This window comes from Marmota monax, unplaced genomic scaffold (assembly GCF_021218885.2).
Source record: "Marmota monax isolate L192 unplaced genomic scaffold, Marmota_monax_Labrador192_F-V1.1 WCK01_AAM20220418_F8-fsc00069, whole genome shotgun sequence".
NCBI classification, from domain to species: domain Eukaryota; kingdom Metazoa; phylum Chordata; class Mammalia; order Rodentia; family Sciuridae; genus Marmota; species Marmota monax.
The window spans coordinates 9492137-9514092 of record NW_026695243.1 but is presented as its reverse complement, the minus strand read 5'-3'; positions in this window follow the sequence as shown (position 1 = coordinate 9514092).

The window sequence follows — 21956 nt, the reverse complement described above, 5'->3', positions numbered from 1 at the left end:
TCTACCCACAAACCTGCTCTGACTTTTTCCCTCAGCCAGTGACTCACCACAGCTGCCACATGACAGGATGGCCGAGGCCGTACATGGGACACTGTAAACATCACCCAATTGCCAGTTTTCACATTTCGGAAAGATCTAGAAATGTGAAAACAGAGTATGATAAGCCCTAAAACCACATCACATCTCCACACTCCATGCCGCTTATTTTCGATGACTAATGTCATCAGTGTGTCATCTGGTGGTGACATACACTGTTTCTCCTCAAAACCCCTCTAGTAGCAAATGTTCTAAGGGGTCACCTTCTCCATCAGCTGAGTCAGAATCACAAAAGTTTGGAACAACACAGTTGACAGATCTTCCTAAAAACTGGAGAACTTTTGTCTCTTGAGTGCCTAACATGGCCCAGCCACCCCATATATATTTTATTTCACTTTAATCTGCATACAAACTCTGACACAGAGTCTTTATTGTTCTCATATTTTATTTGGGGAAAAAAAAAACAAAAAACCTAGATCCATACAATCTAAAACCTCTGTTTCTCAAAGTGAGAATTGTGTACAAGTCCATATGTCCAGAATTGTAAACAATTAAACACAATACGTCCTCTAAAGTGAAGACTGTATTCGATGGAAAATCATTTAAAACACTGTTTTTACTAAGTAAATGTGAATGTATTGTGGGAGAATACGATTGCACAAAATTTAAAGATTAAAACATGAAGTCAAACTATGGTAAGTTAATTCTGGCTTTACTCACCTCAGGACACACAGGGCTCTGCCATAGTCCTCTCTGTGGTGAGGAAGATTTTGACAGAAATATTCAAAAGCATAGCCATAAGGGGACTCAGTTTCAGCCTAAACAGAGCCCAGGAATGGCGTCCCCAAGTGGAGAAGAGGGAATTGGCTTGTCATCAAAGAGCATAGATTACAGGCTGCTTTGAAGCTTAGTTTCCATGTCCATCACTAGCAGGGTGTAAATGATACATGATGGGTTGCCAAGCTCCTTGCCACCTAACACGCTTTCAGAGTCAGTGCAAAACTGGAATGGGTACAAACATGAAAACCAAATTAGGTGAGCGGTGCCATTGCTCACACACTAATTATAAACACAGATTCTAGGAGGGAATATCCATGATAATTTTGATATATTTGCAAAGTAATTGAGAGTCAACAAAACTCTTTTATGCATGCCAATTTATTTAATTTTTACTCATGCATCAAATATTTTGAGGTGCTAATTTATTCTGCACTAACATCTAGGGCCAGGAAGGCCCTGGAAGAATTCAACGATGACTGTCGGCAAGGAGTTCAGAGTCAAGTGGAGGAGGAGATACAAGCAACCACAATTCAATTGACAAGTGTCAGTAAATCAGGATTTCTGCTTGTGTTGTAAGAGACTCAAGCTGGCTTAACTGACAAAGGGGATGTATTTCTCACATAATGAACACGTTCAGGGTAACTTTAAAGCCCAGGTTTATCTTTATCCGGAGGCTTGAATAATGCATGTATCACTTCTCTAATCTCTTGGCTTTACCTTATGCTGGGCTGGCATTGCTTTCAGCTTCCGTCATGGCAGCCAATCACAGCTTCAGGTTCAGTTCTTCCAAGGCTCTATTTGACCTGAAAATAGAGCATCATTCTCCCACAAGTTTTTATGAAAATCCAGAGTCTGATTATCCTTGGCCTGAGTTATAGTCATGTACCATCCCAGGAGTCTTGGGAATGAAACTAGTTGACTGATAACCGAGGATCACAAACCCTCCCACCTCCAGAGATGGAGTGGAGTCAGGCCCACCCAAACCACACAGCCTTAATAGCTAAGTATCAATCTGACAAATGCTTGGGACTTAGTCCTCCAATGACTCAGTCCTGAGCTCTCTCCCTCAGGGAGCAATGCTAGAATTTGGGATGGGTCAGTATAGTGTGGTCCCATGTGAGGTAGAAATGTTTCATGTGCCTGCCTCTAATGCTGATACTGCCAGTTCCTGGTGATGAGTTCTGCTTCTTCACATGAGGAAGTATAACATTACAGAAGCACGCCAAGGCAAGCATATGAAGCAGGTTTATTTAAAAGGGGTAATACAGACTTCTCCCAGGAGGGGAAGGAAGGGGGCCCAGGGTACATTAATTAACTTTTACAACTCCCTAAAAGGAGGGACAAGCCCTGGAACAGTTACTTTAACAGGTGGGAGCAGGGGCAGGTTATCTGGATAAGGGTGGAGGAAGGGCTCTGAAGGCATTAACATTGCAATTCCTCAGGGGTGGTCTCTACCTTCCCAGACCCAAATTGGCCTTCATTCTCTCCATCTGACCCAGATCACCCATCTACACTAACTGCCTGTCTTCAATTCTGGCTTCAATACCAGTAACACTGCCTCCCATTATTATGACAATTTAAAACACTGGCACACTTTCAAACATCTACTTAGTGGGTTGTACCTCCCTTATTTGAGAAAAGCTGTGTTATCACAAGTGAGCCTGATTATCAGGAGTTCCCTACTTCTCAATTTGAAATGTGAGTTCTAGCTTTTGGCTTGAGAGAGAGCGTGAACTTTGGACACATTTGAGAGATCATCGAGTCTCTCTTGGGTCAGTAGGTGGCCTGGAGAGAGGGCCTCCCATGTGGGAGAGAAAAGGTGGGATGATGCTCTGGTTTGTATATGTGTCCCAAAGGCCTATGTGGTGAATTCTTGTTCCCCGTGGTACTATTAAGAGGCAGTGGAACCTTTAGAAGGCCGAGCCTAACCTTTAGGAGGTCCTTAGGTCAGTGGGGATATTCTGTTGAATAGGTAGATAGTGGGATGGTGGGATCCCAGTCTCTTCTTCTTGTGCTTGACTTCCTGGATCATAAGGTGAACAGTTTGTGCATCCACTAGAGGTCCAAAGCTTCCTAGCTCAAATGTAAACATTTACTCTGCCACCCACCCTCACCATGATGTGCTGCTATTTCCAGAGGCCTAAAGTTATGGGGCCATCTGATTTTGGATGGAACCTATAGAACCACATGTCAAAATGAACCTTCTTTATTATTATTATTATTATTATTATTATTATTATTATTAGTTGTTGACAGACCTTTATTTTATTCATTTATTTTTATAACCCAGTGCCTCACACATGTGAGGCAAGCACTCTACCAATGAACCATGATGCCAGCCCCGAACCTTCTATCTTTCTAAGATGCAATACCCAATTGCCTCAGGTATTTTGTTATAGTATTGCAAAGCTATTCCAGTTGGTAATGTATCTCTGGAAGGTGAATATTAAAGGTTGGATATAGTAGGTCTCAGTTTCCCATTAACACTCCTCTTTTTCAGAAAATGAAAGCAAGGAATTAACACTCTTTTTATAGTCAGAATTTTAGCTGTTTCTTAAGGAAGAAAGAATTTATCCTCCTTTATTTGAATAAGATAAGAAATTATAGGCTTGTGAGAAGTGCAGTGTTTAACTCTAGACAATACTAAGAGAGATGTTACCAAACTGATCTGTGCTCTGGCACAGCCAATAAGATAGGCAGGATTTAAAACTCGCCACCACATAAAGAATATTTCAAGGAACAGGCAAATTCTTCTTACCTGGGAGAATACTAAAAATAAGAGGGGAAATTGGTCTCTAAGATAATGAAGATTAGCACCCAGGAGTAGACTTGAGATTTCTCTCTGTAGTCTAAAGGGGCAGAATCAGTTTTAATAGGAACTGGAAACACTTGGACAATAAGAGAGATCCAGTAAAGGAATGCACTTTCTGGAAAGATAGTGAGCTCCCCACTGCTGGAGGTATCCAAGAACATAGTGGGTTGCTGAAGTAGATTTGCAGCTTGGGTTCTAAAGCTGCAAAAGCTAGATGAAGTTTAAATGTATCACACATTGCAAACAGAGACCAAAAAGAGAGAATAGGTTGTAAATGATGCTCAATTTCATCAGAATCATCCTTTCCTCCCGCACTCAAAAAAGCCTATCTGAACATGAGTGTGAGGGACATCTCTATACAATAATTTCCAACCTGTTATAATGGACAAAGAAAAAAATGAAAATCTTCAACAAAGTTTCGTATTTTATTGATAGTGAAATGTTTTTTTCAAAACACATAGTCATTATTGATTAAGAACTGCTGGCCTTAAACATAAATTTTGAATAAATCACATTTTACTAAAGATTTTATAAACCATGATTTTGAAGTGGATAAAGCCTTCCCTGTTTAGGTATAAGCCAAAATTTATTCATACAATTTTATATGATGGAATATTTTAAATTTTTTCCATTTTTCATTATTATCATGCATATATAATAAATATTTTTATAAAAACAAACAAACAAAAGAACTGCTGGCTTACGGGGTTGTACCAAACAACCTCTAAGATTAGCCCAACCGAAGGTTGAGTCTACGCCTAATACTGCATGGGCTAGAGAGCCTGGAGAGAGCTTTGTATCTACCTGCAGGAGCGCTGGCAGAGTGGTGTGTTCCATAGTACTTCCAACCATCTCATGGACAATCAGAGGCTCATGAATGATCAAAGGTTAAAATGGGTTTCACTTCACCCAGATCCTGGCACTGCCTGGAGGAGTGGTAGCAAGTCTCATAAAGCGATTGTGACTTCGCTGTGTCACTCCCTCATCTGAACAAGTACCAGCTGAGACAGCTCTCTTTGTACAGGGTCATCTCTGTCAGGCAGTTGAGCCTGGGATAGGAATGACGTTTGGCATTGCCAGCCTCTAGCGACAAAGCCATTTTAAATCTGAAATGCGATGGGTGCAGGATGCCAGATCAGGTGTTACTGGGTCTGGAAAGCTGCCCGCTCTCCATCAGGAGGTCCCCTCCACTGCAACCAACTCCCTGCTCACTGTGTATTTCATGACCATCAAGTCCCTATGAGTGGAAATGTTACTCTGTTTCATACTATAAGGTTTGGCATAAATTCTTAGCCACAGCTTAATTTACAAACATGGGTACTCTGTAGAGCACCAGAGGCCTTGGAGATTGTTTGAGTTAATGTACAGAAAGATGTGGAAAAGGGGGATTTGGTCTTTTTCAAAGGGTCCAGAGTGGCTGAGCCTTATTCTTTCCCTTATAAAGAAATAAGTGCACAGTTTACTGCCACCAACACTCCTTTCTTCACATTACCAAAGTCATTTTTTCTACTATTCAGAATAAAGTGATGTTGTTGTTGCTTCGTTGCAAGGACTCACGGGAACAAACATTCTTCTTAGGAGATGTATGACCCTCAGTGCAGCCGCTGCCCGCCCCACTCCTTGTTGCTATGGTTAGAGACGCGACGTTCTTCTCTTTAACCCGCTGAGGCTCAGAGCCATCAACACTCATTTGTGCTATTCAGCTTCATGCAAATTAAGGCAGAGTTGCTGCCCTCCTCTCATGGTGCCTCCTGTCAGACTGAACAAAATGAATATTCAGCCTCACACATTCAAAAATATGTATTAAGCTCCAATATGGGCTGGCTTGGTATCCATCTCAAGTTGATTGTACTTTTCTGTAAAACATCTAGTTTATAGATAGATTTGCTTCCTGTTTTACTAGGAAAAGTAGTATTTTATTTCCTATTTTGCTATTTTACTTGCCAAATAGTCTTAATAAATGTAGAGGCAGAGGCTCTTCAAAAATTATAAAAATGAGGTAACCTACTCCAGGAGTCTACAATCAACACCTTTTCCTCCCCACTCTGTGTGGTTCCCTGGGCATACAATTGCCTTTTGAGGTTATAATTAGCAACTGAAGACTATGTCATCATTCCCAAACCAGAATTCATCATTTGTCAAGCCCCATGCCCTCCTCCACCAACAAACTGGCTTCCCTCCCTGTACTCTCAGTCTGAGCTAGTGGCAACACCATCTGCCCATCAGAAAAATTGCTGTCCCATCGGGCTCCTTTCCCTTCACCCTCCACACTAAGTCAGACAACCAGTTCTACTGGGTAAACCCCCCAAAGAGAGCTCACAAGTGTCTTGCCATTTTTGTCCCCACAGCCACCACTGAGCTTCAGCTTTTCTCATCTGGACTTCTGCTCTGACTGGTATCATTGCCTCCTTGTGATCATGTAAAAATCTAGGGGCCATATCCTCACTCTTCCTTCCACTTATTTCAATCTTTCCCCACTTTGTACGATTGATAAGTTCTTATATTCAAATGATTCTCATTTGTACTTCAAAACCCACTGACAGTATCTTCCTGGAAGCTCTTTCTGACTCTTCTGCTCCTTGATGTCTCTACATCTTATTCTGGAATTTTCTATCATTCTTATCCCAACATTGTCACTAGGTGTCCCCATTAGGTCAGCAGCCTATTGAGGGCAGGGATTGTGTCATTTCTTCTGCGTCCTCACCTCTGGGTCCTGTGTCTGGCACATGGTCCAAGCAAATGGTTCTTTGCAGTTATAAAGAGATGCTCTCAGCTCTACCTCCAAGGGGCAGGTGGGGGTGGGAAGAGGGGGCAGAAGGAGAGAGGAGGTTAATAAAAAGAAATCAGTAATTTTTTCAGTCTTTTAAAGATAGAGGTGTGGATTCACCTCTGAGGGCACACAGTTCTTTGTATCCTAGAAAACTTTAATGATCCTTTATGCAAAAGTGAGGTTATAATCATCAATTGCAAGGGAGAACTTCTAGAGCCAATGAGGAGCTAAACTATGCTGCAAGAAAATTAAAAAGGCAGATCTTAATTGATGACACAGAGGTATCCACAGAACTACTATGATATAATTGGGAGACTGGCTGAGATGAAAGGAAATGGCGTGGTTAAAGGAGTGGTCTGCATCTGTGATAAGCAAGAACTTAACCAGAACACTCCTGTGAGAAGTAGACCTGTCCTGGCTAATGGCAAGGGGAAGAAAGGGGTCCCTGAGACCCAGGAGGGGGTCTCAGAGTCAAAGGACCTGAGAAAAGATACATATGGTACAAAATTTCAAGGCACCCCGACTCCCTTTGTCATTTCTTCAGTAAAGCTTTTCTAAATATCACAGCTCCATTTTAATTGAGATTTGGGAACTTAAAACAGCAGTTCAATATCTATTGTCACTGAATCAATGCAAAGGCCACCAAAATAGTCTAAAATGAATGCCCAGTTTATTACCCACCAGGCAAAGGAGAATCAAATTCCTTAAGGAAAATCAGTGAGTCTTTCCCAAACTAAAAGTGAAAGGAATAGACGTAACATGGAGAACGGGAAGTTTTCTTCCCCCACATTTCCAATTGGGGCATGTATGAATACATAACAAGAAATACCATCATTATTTTCCACTACAATGCACCAATTTAAAATGTGGAAAATTTTAAATAAAATGTAAAAAAAAATAGTGGATTGTAAATTCTCTCTTGAAATTGGTTTTGACTTCACTGAGGCACAGGTGAGGGAGATTCATAATGGGTGGCTTAAGGTTCTACAAATTTGACTGTCTCTCAGTTGGCAAATCTGAATGGGTATGCTTGAGGCTTGATGAAATTTTAATGTTCCCACTGGGGTAAAACCATACCTAGGCAGCTTATAAACATCTTTTTGACACATATAGGAAGTTCAAGGCCTGATGTCAGGCCAAAGTGACAAGTAACAACTGGTGAATTTTGAAATCCTGAGAGATTTCCAGGGCACCCTGCAGAGGCTATTCTGGTAAAATATTAGTGGCTCAGATGATGGATAATTGAAGGGAGAAGGACTCCTGAACTCAGAACTTGTAAGGCAGAAACAAAATCACCTCAACTCAATTATTCTCTACAATTAGGAATATTGACTCTTTATTGATTGAACTCAGAATATCGCTTCAGAGGTAGAGGTGAGAAATTAAATCTATTCTGCACAAAGACAATAGTGCTCTCTTGTACACCAAAACCCACAGATGCTGGTTTTGTCTATTTAAGCAATGTAAGGCTTCCACTTTTTTTTTCCTATTTTTCTTTTTTTAGAAATCATTATCATTTCCTGTCTATGAAAAATTACCACTGAGGTATTGTTCATTTTTTTTAACACAATTGAAATTGTACATGGTAGGAAAGTTTTTAATTAGTTCATTCCAAGCAGGAACTGTGTGTGCTCACTGCAGTAGGAGCCTAATAAATTACTTCATAATCTCAATTGGAGGCTTTGTGTAGGAAAATGCTCATTAGTTTGCACCAGAAGCCCACAGCTTCCCATGAAAGGTCTTAAGAAACCTGCGGCAGTAGGTGTAGCTCAAACTACTTGGAACAGATCTTCTGGGGCTGTGAAAACAAACAGGCCTGGATGGTGGGGGAAGCCATGCAGATCCAAGCTGTGGTGTCTGGGACAAAAGAAGTTTGAAAACTCCACACCAGCCGCTTCTTAGGAGATGTATGACCCTCAGTGCAGCCGCTGCCTGCCCCCCTCCTTGTTGGAGGTTCTGCCCACCCAACACTTCCTGCTTTTAAAGCTCTTCTCCCACCCCTAGAAAGTCTCTTCAATTCTCAAATCATTCCAGTACCCTTTATGAAGTGTGCAGAAATTGAATGCTTAGGAAGTGCTTGTCACAGGACAATAAGAAAATGTTTACACCTCCCTATTTAGATGGACTTATAAAGAGATGGGTGGATGAATGGATGGATATAGACATATAGATATAACAAAGTAGGAGGGCAGAAGTTTTATTAGCCCAACTGGCAAGATAATTTCTCTCACTGAATATAAAATGTGATATGTTGGTAAGTCACTTGAAATAAAGGGTAGGATACAGAAAGTCATGCTCTTAGGATAAAAAATGGCCCCTCAAACTGCTTTCTAAGGAGAGATGGTCTTACTAATTTCAGAATCCTATTAGTTGCAACTTGGTAGCTGATAAGGAGGAGGTAGAATTGTTTTGCAAAATAAAGGGGTGAGAATTTGAAACTGGGGAAGAGAATTCAGGGAGAGGATGAACCAATAAAAGCAAGACCTTGCATGCAAGAAAGGAGAGATGGGAAAACATACACCTTTGAGGAATAAGACAGCTGAGGTATCTGTGGAGACATTAAGTCACCTTTGAAGTTATTTGCTGTAGGATGTATAAGGTAAACTGCTCCATCTGCCCTAGGAAACTCTTTCCCAATACTCACCCTGAGACCCGTGTTCATGTGCAAGGGGTTCATTAAGGAGAATCTCCCAAGGGAGACCAATAGCTGAGTGAGCAAAACTGAAAAAGAAAAAGTCAAATAAAAGCAAAGTCATAGGCAAAGATCTTCAGCCTGACCCTGCAGGGAACTCTGGAATTGCCCCCAGTCAGGGCCAAAGGGGCTGAACTTCAGTATTACTAAGCCTGTCAGTCCATTGGTGACGGTGGGTTTGGGGAGGGGACTAAATTCTTGAGTACTTCTGAATCTCTGCAATGAGGAAAAGGGGCTCCAGTAGCCTGAGTGAAATGCTCTAAAGAATTGCAGATACCACATGTTAAATGCTAAAGGGCAGGGGCAGAGCACAAAACAGTAAAAGGGAAGAGATGCAAATCTGATAGACATTGATATTGTCCAGTACAAAAACTCCTTAGCAAACTGTATATTTGCTCCTCAATGTTTGAGTATGAGTCAATTCTTCACAATAATAAAAGAAAACTAATATATATATATATATATATATATATATATATATATATATATATATATCCAGCCGGGAGTAAAAGCTGAGCCTGTGCCTGTGGGTATTGAAAACAGAATACACCTGGAATCTGGGTCTCTGTACTTTTGGAACCAACCCCACAATTACATCCAAATCAACTGGATATACTAGTGAAGCAATACTGCTGAAGCTAAATTGAAATAGAATCTATCATTAAAATTGATTTATTTTATCAATCACATCTCTGATGATTTATGCTAAAATATCTATGTTCCTCATTGCCCACCTAAGAGAGTCAGGCATTCCAGATCTTCCACCGTCGGGTCCATCCTTATTCTAGCTCTTCTCAGTTAGTCTCCTGCCATGTGTTGTTCTTCATCCATATCCATGTGTCCTTGCCCACCTGAGCTTTAACATGCACTGGCTTTAATATAACATGGGTTAAATATAAAATGTGATATGTTGGTAAGTCACCAAATCTTAAAAAAATGACTCCAAGCCTTAGGTGCTATTTTATTTATTTCAAAGTGAGGAAGCTGAAGTTTGAGGAGGTAAATTCTGAGTTCTTTTAATGAATAATGGGTGTAGCTGGCATTGGATGGGGGACTGGGTGACCACCAAGTCAGTACTAATGCTGCCATGGTGCTCTGCTTTCATAACACTGTTCCCTCCTTCTTAAGCCTCTTCCCAACTCAGAGTACCAATATCCCATCATCTTCCAAGGCCCAGTTCAAAGCCTTTTAAATTAGGCAAAGCTATTGGGGGAAAAGGATAGAAATCCAATATGCCAGAAAGGAAAATTATTGGTTTCAGTGATTGGGAAGAATATTGGGGTGGCCTACATGTTTGCCATGGGAACAAGGGCCTAAAATAGGGACTTAGGGCTACTGGAATTCTCTCTCTACATCTTTCATTTGATAGCCCCTTCTCTAGCCCATGAACCTTTGAAGTGTAAGACCTACCTGTGTATGCCTTTCTCCCCGGCTACCCACCCCCTCTATCCTCTATCATTGCCCATTTATCAACCCAGGAAGGCTCTGATCAGAGCTCCCTGGGTTATGTATGTGTACCTGCTCCAATCAGAGTCCAAGGGGATGGAATATTTTGATCCACCAGGCCAAAGAGACTGGGTTGCTATGTGAGGAGGGGGTAGTTCATAGTACTAACTCCCAGTTCCTTACATCATCTTGAAGATCCAGACAGAATTACCTGGTTCCAGTTTTTCCTGGCATAAAACATTTATTATGCTCATATACTCTTTGGGTCAAGAATTTGGGTGGGACACAGTGGGGATGGATGGTCTCTGCTCCACAGTGCCCGGGGCCTAAGAAGGAGACTCTACGCCAGGGGCTGGATCCACTGAAGATCATCCCTTCAATGTCTGGCAATTGATGATGGCTCTTGGCTTGGGGGCTCTGTTCCTTTCCATGTAGGCCTCTTCATGTGGTCTCTCTGTGTGAGATGGTTTGGGTTTCCCCATAGCAAGACAGCTGGGTTCTCCAAAGATGAACCTCGAGAGAAAGAGAAAGAGAGAAACAGAGAAAAAAAAAGAGAGAAAAAACACTTGGCTTCAAAAGAGCTCCCATATTTTATTTGTTGGGGCCTCACAAGTCTGCCAGGTTTAAGGGAAGGAGAAATAGATTATATCCTGTGATGAGGAGTGGGAAAGCTCTTGAAGAGAGTCTGAGGACAGATATTTTGCTGTAGACATTTTCAAAAAACACAGATTGTTATACATTTTTTCCTGCAGATTCTCTTTGTGTATGTTTTTTTGGTAGCATCCCTGAATTAATGTGAGCACGGTGAGATATTCATCCTTGTATTTCTATGCAGAGCCTTGAACAGGATCTTATATAACAGATTTCCAAAATACCTTGCTTAGCTAAATATCTCTGAAATGAAACATCACAATTTTTTACCAACTGTGTGACCGTGAGAAAAATTATGTAACATCTCTGAGGCTAGGTTTACAAACTGAGGAAGTTGAACTAAATTTGTTGTTTCTAAAGATTCTGGTTTGGCAGCAAATTACAGATAACTTTATTCAAATTACATCTATCATAGAATTTCAATACATAAAACAGATCAAAAAAAAAAAAGAAAAGAAAACAAAGATGTCTGGTTGAAGCAAGTATAAGAACTGGTAAGTGACTACTTCCCTCTCTCTGAGTGTGTCCTGGAGAAGGTGGCCAGCTGCTGTTTTTAATCTGCCCAAATCCTTTCTTACGCCAGAATCTACCTCTTCTCTGGGGAATCACACACACACACACACACACACACACACACACACATTTTCTCTCTCTCTCTCTCTCTCTCTCTCTCTCTCTCTCTCTCTCCCCCCCTCCCTCCCTCTCTCCCTCCCAGTTCATTTGGCTCAAACAGGGTTAATTCCACACCCCAGTCCCAGAGGCATAATATAACCCAGACCTGACCAAGTGAGGTCACTGTGATTGGGTTAGGAATGAACATATGATCCATTAAGGGCAGGTTGCTCAGCTGGTAGAACAAGGCTGAGCTGCCATTGGCTATAATTGCTGCTTTATGAGCTAGATTCTGATGGAAAATGAGGCTCCAAAATGGAAGAAGAATGAATTACAAGGGGCCCACTATTATGTATAATTACAATGCACCCATAAAAATGTTATTGCCAACACTGATATTTAAAAAAAAAAACCTGCATTGATTGTAATTTATATACAAATAAGTAAGATTTGAAATTTGAAACTACAAATCAATGCATTTTCCTTTCCAAGACTGGGAACCAATTTAAACCACAAATTAATTTGAAGCAGGTTTCCTTAAAAAAGGGGGGTGGGGGTGAAGGGAACAGGAAGGGGTGACTTGATGACATTATTTCAGCCCCTTTGAGCACCTACATCCAGGCATATCTGATGCTAATATTAACCTTGCATTTTCAGATAGTCTAAATCACTTTCGATTGTTCTAAATAATTTGTGTCACTTTTGAATGGAAGAATATGGTAAATACATTCAACTTCAAACTTCCATGGAAGTTCTTGAAACATTGTTTGAAAACTACTAGAATAGATGATCTCTAAGGTTCTTCACTCTCTTACAAACCTCTGGGCCTGCAGATCTTCAAACTTTTCATCTTTTCTCACTGTTGCACATTAGCATGGAGAATGAATTGCTTTCTCTGAAATTATTTTTTTCAAAGAGAGAGAGAGAGAGAATTTTTTAATATTTATTTTTTAGTTTTCGGTGGACACACATCTTTATTTTATTTTTATGTGGTGCTGAGGATTGAACCCAGTGCCCCGCGCATGCCAGGCAAGCACGCTGCCGCTTGAGCCACATCCCCAGCCCCCTTTCTCTGAAATTATAAAATATCTTGTCACAGAGGACATCAGGAAAATCCTGTGATTATACATAAGTCCCAATACGATTGACATTTGCTCTTTGGCAACCACAGCTCTCAGTTGCTAGTCTAGAGCAAGGATAGAACTTAGTAGACATGGAAGATTTTCATCACACATAAATTTTATAGTAAAAAGCTATGTCTTCTGAACGTTGATAATTGTGGAGAGAGGAAAGCAGGACATATAGTTGAATGCTCATTTGGGCAGGAGAAAAGGAAGCGATTGACCAATCAGATGTGAACAGCTAGATGTGCTGGCTTCTGCCATGTTGTCAGCCATAGCCAGCTCCCATGTCCTTAGGGGAGTGGTCTCTTACAAGCATTCCTAGACACACTTTAAAAGCTAAAATTAAACCCAGATACTTTTTAGCACTTCTCTTAGGATTTCCAGGCCAGCTGCTCTGTATGCATCTTTGTATATATCTCTAAAGGAAACCATTTATAAATTCATATCAAGAACATAGAAGCATACGTATCAAAGCCAGAAATGAATCTTGCATCCCAACCTTAAGATCTAATGTCTTTAACAAAGCTTGACCCTTAAGATCTAATGTCTTTAACAAAGCTATTGTTCCAGCATCTCGGGGGCCCAAAGAAGTTTTGGTATCAAGTCGCCCAGCTAGCCAAGACAGATGCTCAACTTCTGCAGGATGCTGCCTCTGCTCATTTTCCATGTACTCATTCAAAGAGATTTCATAATGGGGAGAGATTACCACTGAAGATGATTTTTAAATTACCTTTGTGCCTTTTCCATTTGTAAATGACATCACTGAAACATCTGTGTTTTAAATCAAGTTTCCACCACTGGCAGGAATTCCTCTCTTTTTTTCCTGCTGCCTCATGTTGCCTGGAATCAGACTGTTATGTCACAGTCATTTTCTGGAACACAGACGGTGCTGCCAGAGGCCCAGGATTATGATTTTTTTCCACATAGAACACGATAGTTTTCAGGGAAATTATTCTTATAAATATCTCAATAGCTCTTAGTTAATGTGATGCAGAAAGAGGGGGACCCAGAGGCTCAACTTCACAGATCACCTAGCCCTGGAGTAGAGGCCCCTCTTTACTCACATAGTAGGTACTTACTAAATACTGAGTGAAAGAATGAAAGCTGGAGTAAAACATGTAGTTTCATTATAACTTAGAAAATTCACATTGGAGACCAATAGATGAAGGAGGAGTAAGAGGAGGAGGAGGAGGAGGAGGGAGGAAGAGGGAGGATGTAGTTAAAGATGGGGATGTAGTTAGAGATGCAAAAATAATTTCCTAAATACTATTTCCTAGATTCTTAGCCTATTAATCCTTAGAACAATGAATATCAATGTAGAAAAGAATCTTACATGCAGAATTTCCCTGATTCTGAGGGCCTCCAACCTGAATTTTCCTGAGAGCACTATAGAATATTCAGAGGTATTTTGGGGAGAGAGGATTCCATGGCGAAACAAGTTTGGTGAGCAACATGGTAAACACAGATAATCAGTAATCTTTTTTAGGACTTTTCATAGTCCATTGGCTCATCAAATTATTTATGGTTTCTCATAAATCTCCAAGGGGCAATAGAGTAGACAATGTTTATCCAACACTTTTGACACACAATTCCCTTTTGTAGTTTCTGCTATTATTACTATGCCAAGGGCCTTTCATAAGCAGTTTTGAAAAGGTGGTTCTAGAAAAAGTTCTGATTATATATTTTTTTATTTCTCCTATGGATACCTTTAACATGTGAGGGAATCTACTTTTCCCCTGCTTTATCAAATTATGTCATTTCTAATAGTATAGTCCTCAGACTATATTATGACATGCCAATACTAAGTTATTTAATGAATTATAAATACCAACAATGCAAAATACCAATAGGATTTTAGTCAAGATGATTCTGATGTTTAGATGGAAGAAGGAATAAAGATGATAATGATATTACCAACAGATGTCAAAATATGAAGATAAAATAATTAAAACTGCATTGTACTGGCACAGGACCAAATAACAGATCTATAGAACTGACCAAAAAGTCCAGAAATGGACCCAATACATACATGCACCTGAAATCAGTGGAAGAAATGTAAGTCATGGAATATGTAGAATTGGGACACTGGCTTGCCATTGAGACAGAAATAAGATTGGATCCATATTTAACATCTACACCAGAATCACAAATTTGTTTAATATAGTTGCCTCCTCGGCATCCTTTCTTAGGCCTGACCTAAGTTGTTTGCAACCCAGTCATACCCCATTACCTTTGGCCTACTTAAAACTTCCTTTTCCTGTGTGGTAGTTTGTGATATAATCCACTTGTTCCTTACCTCACTGTGGTAAGTTTACCCAAAACCCAACATTCTCCACAGCAGCTGACCAAAAGAAAACCTAGGAGTTGACATTAGTAAGTAAGTTCCTCCTTTGTGTGTTTTCTTGAACCAGTTAATTTGTGAACCCTGTGGGAAAGCCAAGGGTTAATGCCTATAGACCTTAGCAAAGGCCTGGTCCCACAGGTCCTCTCCTGTCATTCCTCACCCACTGGCTGAGCTCCCTGCCACTTTCCTGTCTTCCAGTCAGCCTCTTGTCAGGACCCCAACCTCTCTGGGACCTGTGAGTAAAAATGTCTCCTGACGTTTTGGTTTCAGCTCCTCAGTGCTTCACCTGACCAACAACACCCGAATCTAACTTTCTCCTGGTCACGGCTCTCCAAGATAGGGAGGGAGTTTCTTGGCTTATATGATTCTACAAAGAGAGACCTCAAGGCCAAATTTTTTTAAAAAGTCATAACTCTATATCAATAACCCAGAATAAATTCCAAATGAATATAAGATTTAAGTGTAAAACCTGACATCATTTAAAGTACTGCAAGAATGGTTTTATAATCTCAGAGTAGGAAAGGCCTAACTATACTAGAAACCCAGAAGACATTTAAAAATGATAAATTTGATTATTAAAAAAAAATCTTACAAGGTTCTATATTGCAAAACCTAACATGAACAAAAGTCAACAAAATGGGATGAGATGTTTATAACTCATTTCACAAAGAAAAGGTAAGTTTTCCAGCATAAAAAAGTTTCTACTAATAAATAAGAAAAAAAAAAAACTAAGATAGAAAATAGGAAAAAAAGCTAACAATGTGACCACTTCACAGGAAAATAAATACAAGTGTTTCTTAAAGCATCAACTCCATTCAAAATTAGAAAGGTATGGTTTAAACTACAGTGAGATATCATTTATAATAAATACAGTGAATTACTATAGGTAGATAAAAAGGTGGGGGGATAATATGAGATATGCATATTGATTTGATAAAGAAAATGCTAACACTTACTGGCTGGAAAACTGAGTGATGAGAGACCAGAAAGGAAGATTCTTTTATTTTTTTTTTCTTTTTCTTTTTTACTTTTAGAATTGTGAATCATGTGAATGACTTTAAAATGGGAAAAAATTATAAAATTGTTTCTAAAAATTTGTTTTTCATGGTCTTTTCACTATTCCCCATGGCTCTGCTATGGCTGGCCCCTATTATGCCCTCCCCCTGGCTTACCTGGTCCCCCTTTATGAACCGCATGGACTGCTCAAAGTCCTCATGATGCCCAGAGCTGGCTCTGTAGCTCATGAAGTGGAAGTCATCCTCAGAACATTGCCAAATGGTTTCTGAACACATTTTAATGTGATGTTTCTGACAGAGCAGCTGTGGCTTCATTTAGCAGAATACTTGAACATTTTAGTCTAAATGCAGCATTTGGGTTCCTAGAACAAAAAGTGGTGAAGGGATGCAACGGGAAATAATGTGGAAAGAAACTAATTTTCTTTGTGGTTCATATTAAATTTCAGAACTGGAATTTTATTGCTACTTTGTTCTTCTGATTGGATTTAGCATTATAAGTAGTATTGATCCCAACTCTAATATAGAAGTGTATGCTTTGCTTTTAGTCTCAATTTTTCTTGTAGAAAGTGATACTTTTTCCTTAATGGCACTGGATAAAGCCTTGTAGAATGTTAAAGCTACGAGGCACCTGAAAGGTCAGTTCATAGTAGTATGTGGCATTAAAAAAAAATCTGCTTACTGGGAATTAAGAGTGACCTCCTTTGTGGTGAGCCGTGTTTGTAGACCGTTGCCACCATTAGAAGATGGCGCCGGTCTCCGTTGTGGATCTTGGTAAACAACTCCTTATTAGGGAGAGTTGGCGTGCTGTCCCTCAATACCCTATGAGAAAACCCCGCGTGGCAGGCTTGGATTGGACTTGAGTAAGCTTTATTAGGCTGTGTGTGGATGGAGAGAGAGGAGAGTGCTTGAGAGAAAACTAGAGTTAAGGCCTGAATAAACCGCTGAAAGAAGAATCCTGTGTCGTGTCTTCCTTGCTGGCGAGGGGGTCGCGACAATTGGTGGCCCGTACGGGGAACCGAATACCTCTCAATCCCAGGATCCAGAACTTTTAGTGGTCAGGGTGGTGCACCGGTAAGTTCCCAGGTAAGTGGGAATCCGCGGAAAAATTAGCGGGTTGCTCCTCTATAAAAAGAGAGAGCGGGGATTTTTTGGACTTTCGCTTTATTTCTTCGCTTTCGCTTTCTGCATTAACGCCATGGGCGCCTCTGCTTCTAGCCCTATTCTGTTAGCCCTGGATGGACTGCTACGATCTAAAGGTTTAAAAGTTAAACAGAGTACTTTGCAGATGTTCTTAAAACAAGTAGATCTAGCGGCCCCGTGGTTTGCTTACTCGGGTAGTCTCACGACCCCCAGTTGGGAAAAGCTAGGCAGGGATTTAGATTTTGCACACGAACAAGGGACCCTCGAAGGTGGGGTGATCCCTTTATGGAAGTTAGTAAGGGGTTGTTTATCTGACAGTAGATGTCAGGATGCCCTAACCAAAGGACAGGAGGTTCTTGAACAATTGCATGAGGAGAGGTCCGAGGGAGCTGAAAGTATTAAGAGTGGGGGAAGTGATAGAGATGATAAACGTTCAAGTCAGCCAAAGACTAGACTTTATCCAGATTTGACTGAATTGAAAGCCTTTGAGGAAGACAGTAGTCCAGACAATGAGGAAGTATTGGAATTGCTATCACGGCAAGCTAGAGAGAAAAGGGGAAAAGGTGAAACTAAAGGGCAAGGTGATCCCCGTAAGGCTGTCTACACAGAACATAAGTACCCAAAGACAGATGTGGGATATGAAGAAGAGGGGGAGGATGCTTTGGAGATTCCTCCTGACCCTCCGCCCTATCCTAACCCAGGACTCAATAGGACGTTTCATGCACAAACATGGAGAAAGGTTCATTCGGACATGGGTCTAGCATTCCCTGTGTTTCAAGATGCCAATCGGGGGCGATATCATGAACCCCTTGACTTTAAAATTGTTAAGACATTGGCTGAATCAGTCCGAACCTATGGTGTGGATGCTGCATTTACACTTACCCAGGTGGAGGGCCTTTCTCGCTTTTGTATGACTCCGTCTGATTGGGCGAGCCTGGTGCGCGCCTGTGTTTCTCCAGGAAAGTATCTGGATTGGAGAGCATTTATGTTAGAGGGGGCAATAGAGCAGGTGGCCCAAAACCATGCGGCGGGACGCCCTGCCTGGGATAAGGACATGCTTTTGGGACAGGGCAGATTTGCCAATCAACAAACAGGGTACCCACCGGAAGTATATGAGCAAATCAACAACATCTGCATCCAAGCCTGGAAGTCCTTGCCTAACAGAGGGGAAGTCTCTGGTAATCTAACTAAGATCATTCAAGGCCCCACAGAGCCTTTTTCTGACTTTGTGGCTCGGATGGTAGATACAGCGGGGAAAATATTCGGGGACCCTGATAGAGCTATGCCTTTGATCAAGCAACTTGTTTTTGAACAATGTACTAAGGAATGCAAAGCAGCTATAACCCCATATAAAAATAAAGGAGTAGAGGCATGGATTAAAGTCTGTAGGGAAATAGGTGGGCCCCTTACTAATGCAGGGTTGGCTGCTGCCGTTCTCCAGCTAACCCGAAAACCACCCCCTCATACAGGAAAGTGCTTTAGATGTGGCCAGGAGGGACATTTTAAGCGTGATTGTCCCCGAACATGTCAGTTACAGGACAAAAAAGGGTCATCCTCAATTGTTCGACAGCCAGGACTATGTCCTCGTTGCAAGAAGGGTAAACATTGGGCTAATGAATGCAGATCAGTCAAGGACATTCATGGACAGCCAATATCAGATAGACAGATGCCAAAAAACGGCCGGAAGGGCCCTCGACCTCAGGGCCCGCAAATATATGGGGCAATGGAGAATGGGACCATGGAGAGCGAAACATGGCCATCTCTACGACATCCCAAAGATCACGGAGAACCACTACAGGTGCCGCGGGGCTGGACCTCTGTTCCGCCTCCCGACTCATATTAACACCTAAAATGGGAGTCCAATTGGTGGAAACTGACTTTAAAGGACCTTTGCCACCTGGTACTGTAGGGTTGTTAGTTGGGCGTGCTTCTTCAGCTTTACAAGGCCTTTACATCTTCCCTGGAATTATTAATCCAGATACAATAGGAACAGTAAAGGTTATGGTAGAAGCTCCGAAAGGTATTGTGTCCATCTCCCCAGGAGACCGGATTGCTCAATTGTTAATTCTACCCAGTCTACATACCCGTTTTCCTGCTGGCTCTCATTTGAGATTAAACGATAGGATTGGAACAACGGGGGGAAATTGTGTATTTTTGTCCTTAGAAATGGATGACCGTCCCACATTAAAATTAACTATAGAAGGTAAATCAATTTTAGGATTACTGGATACTGGAGCAGATCGTAGCATAATAGCAATGAAGGACTGGTCAAAGGGGTGGCCGGTGCAACTCTCGGATCAATCGCTGAGGGGTTTAGGATATGCTCAAGCTCCACAAGTCAGCTGTAGACATCTATCATGGAAAGATTCTGAAGGACATTCTGGCATTTTTCAACCATATGTGCTTGATCTTCCAATCTCCCTATGGGGACGTGATCTTATGAAGGACATGGGGTTTCAACTTAGTAATGAATACTCAGCAGTTGCCCAAAAGATAATGCAAGATATGGGATATAGACCAGGTCTTGGATTAGGTAAAAATTTACAGGGACGTAGACGTCCCATACAATCAATACCAAAACTTAACAGACATGGGTTGGGTTTTTCTTAGGGGCCGCTGAGGATCAGGTGCCCATTACCTGGAAATCAGGGGAGCCAGTATGGGTGCCTCAGTGGCCACTCTCCTCTGAGAAATTGACTGCAGCACATGTTTTACTTCAAGAACAGTTAAAGTTAGGACATATAAGGCCATCCACTTCTCCTTGGAATACACCCATCTTTGTTATAAAAAAAAAAAAACTGGAAAATGGCGGTTGCTGCACGATCTACGGGCTATTAATGCTCAAATGCAACTCATGGGATCTATTCAGAGAGGGTTGCCTTTGCTTTCTACTATCCCTAAAAATTGGCCAGTGATATGTATAGACATTAAAGATTGTTTCTTTTCCATCCCATTGCATCCTCTAGATTCAGAACGTTTTGCTTTCACCTTGCCTTCGTGTAATCACGAGGAGCCTGATCAGAGGTTTGAGTGGGTGGTTCTGCCGCAGGGCATGGCAAATAGTCCTACCATGTGTCAAATGTTTGTAGGTGCGACTATTGCTCCACTCAGACAAAAATATCCATCATTAAGGTGTGTACATTACATGGATGATATTTTGTTAGCAGCAAAGACCCAATGTATGTTGGAGGCCGCTTATACTGACTTAATACATTTGCTACAGTTAAAAGGCTTGCTTATTTCATCTGATAAGGTACAGATGGGGGACTCCATTAATTATCTTGGTGCTACTATCTCTTGTAAAGCTATCACACCCCAAAAGATAACTCTGAGGACTGATAAATTACAGACACTAAATGATTTCCAAAAATTATTGGGTGATATAAATTGGATTAGAAGTTACCTACATATTCCCAATGTTGAATTAAAACCTTTGTATGAAATTCTTAAAGGTGATTCAGATCTTACTTCCCCTCGACATCTTACTGAGGAAGCCAGGTCAGTGTTGCTTAAAGTGGAAGAGGCTATACAACATGCTAGCCTTTGTAGGTTTCAAGAGGATAAACCTCTCCAACTATGTGTGCTCGCCACTGTGTGACAACCTACTGGAGTTTTATGGCAAGATGGTCCTTTACTGTGGATACATCCACGTATGTCCCCTAGAAAATCCCTTGAGTATTATCCTGATGCAGTTGCTTCCTTAGCTATGTTAGGGATACAACAAAGTGTACAATTTTTTGGTTTTTCTCCAACGTCTGTGATTGTTCCTTATACATGTCAACAAATTCTGGTCTTATGTGCTAACTTGGATAATTGGGCTATATTACGATGCTCCTTTTTAGGAGAGATAGATAATCATTATCCATCACATCCTCTTATTACATTTGTTAAGGAACATCCTATCATTTTCCCTAAAATCACTTCTTCTACGCCTATTCCAGGAGCTGCAAATATCTTTACAGATGGATCTAAGACTGGTATTGGAGCCTATGTGGTAAATGATCAGCCTCCTATCCAACATCAGTTTGCTCCTGGTAATCCACAATGGGTGGAGCTGCAAATTGTCATAAAAGTTTTTGAACAATGTCCATTTCCTTTTAATTTAATCTCAGATTCTGTTTATGTAGTTCAAGCTTTAAAGGTGTTGGAAGCAGTGGGTCCCATACACACATCAGGAGTAATGTCTTCCCTTTTTCTCCATCTTCAAACATTGATTTGGAATCGTTCCGCCTGTTTTTACCCCTTGCATATTCGAGCCCACACAGGTTTACCGGGTGCTCTTTCTGCGGGCAATGCCCAGGCAGATCTTGCTACTCGTCCTTCTTGGGTGTTCCCTATTTCCTCCTTAGATCAAGCTAGAAACTTTCATAGTAAGTTTCATATTAATGCACGAGCACTTCAGAAACGCTTTACCATCTCCCGTGCTAATGCTCGACAGATTGTGTTGGATTGTCCTAATTGTGTGATTTTACATCATCCTCCTTCTATAGGCATAAATCCTCGTGGTTTACGGCCTTTAACTATATGGCAAAT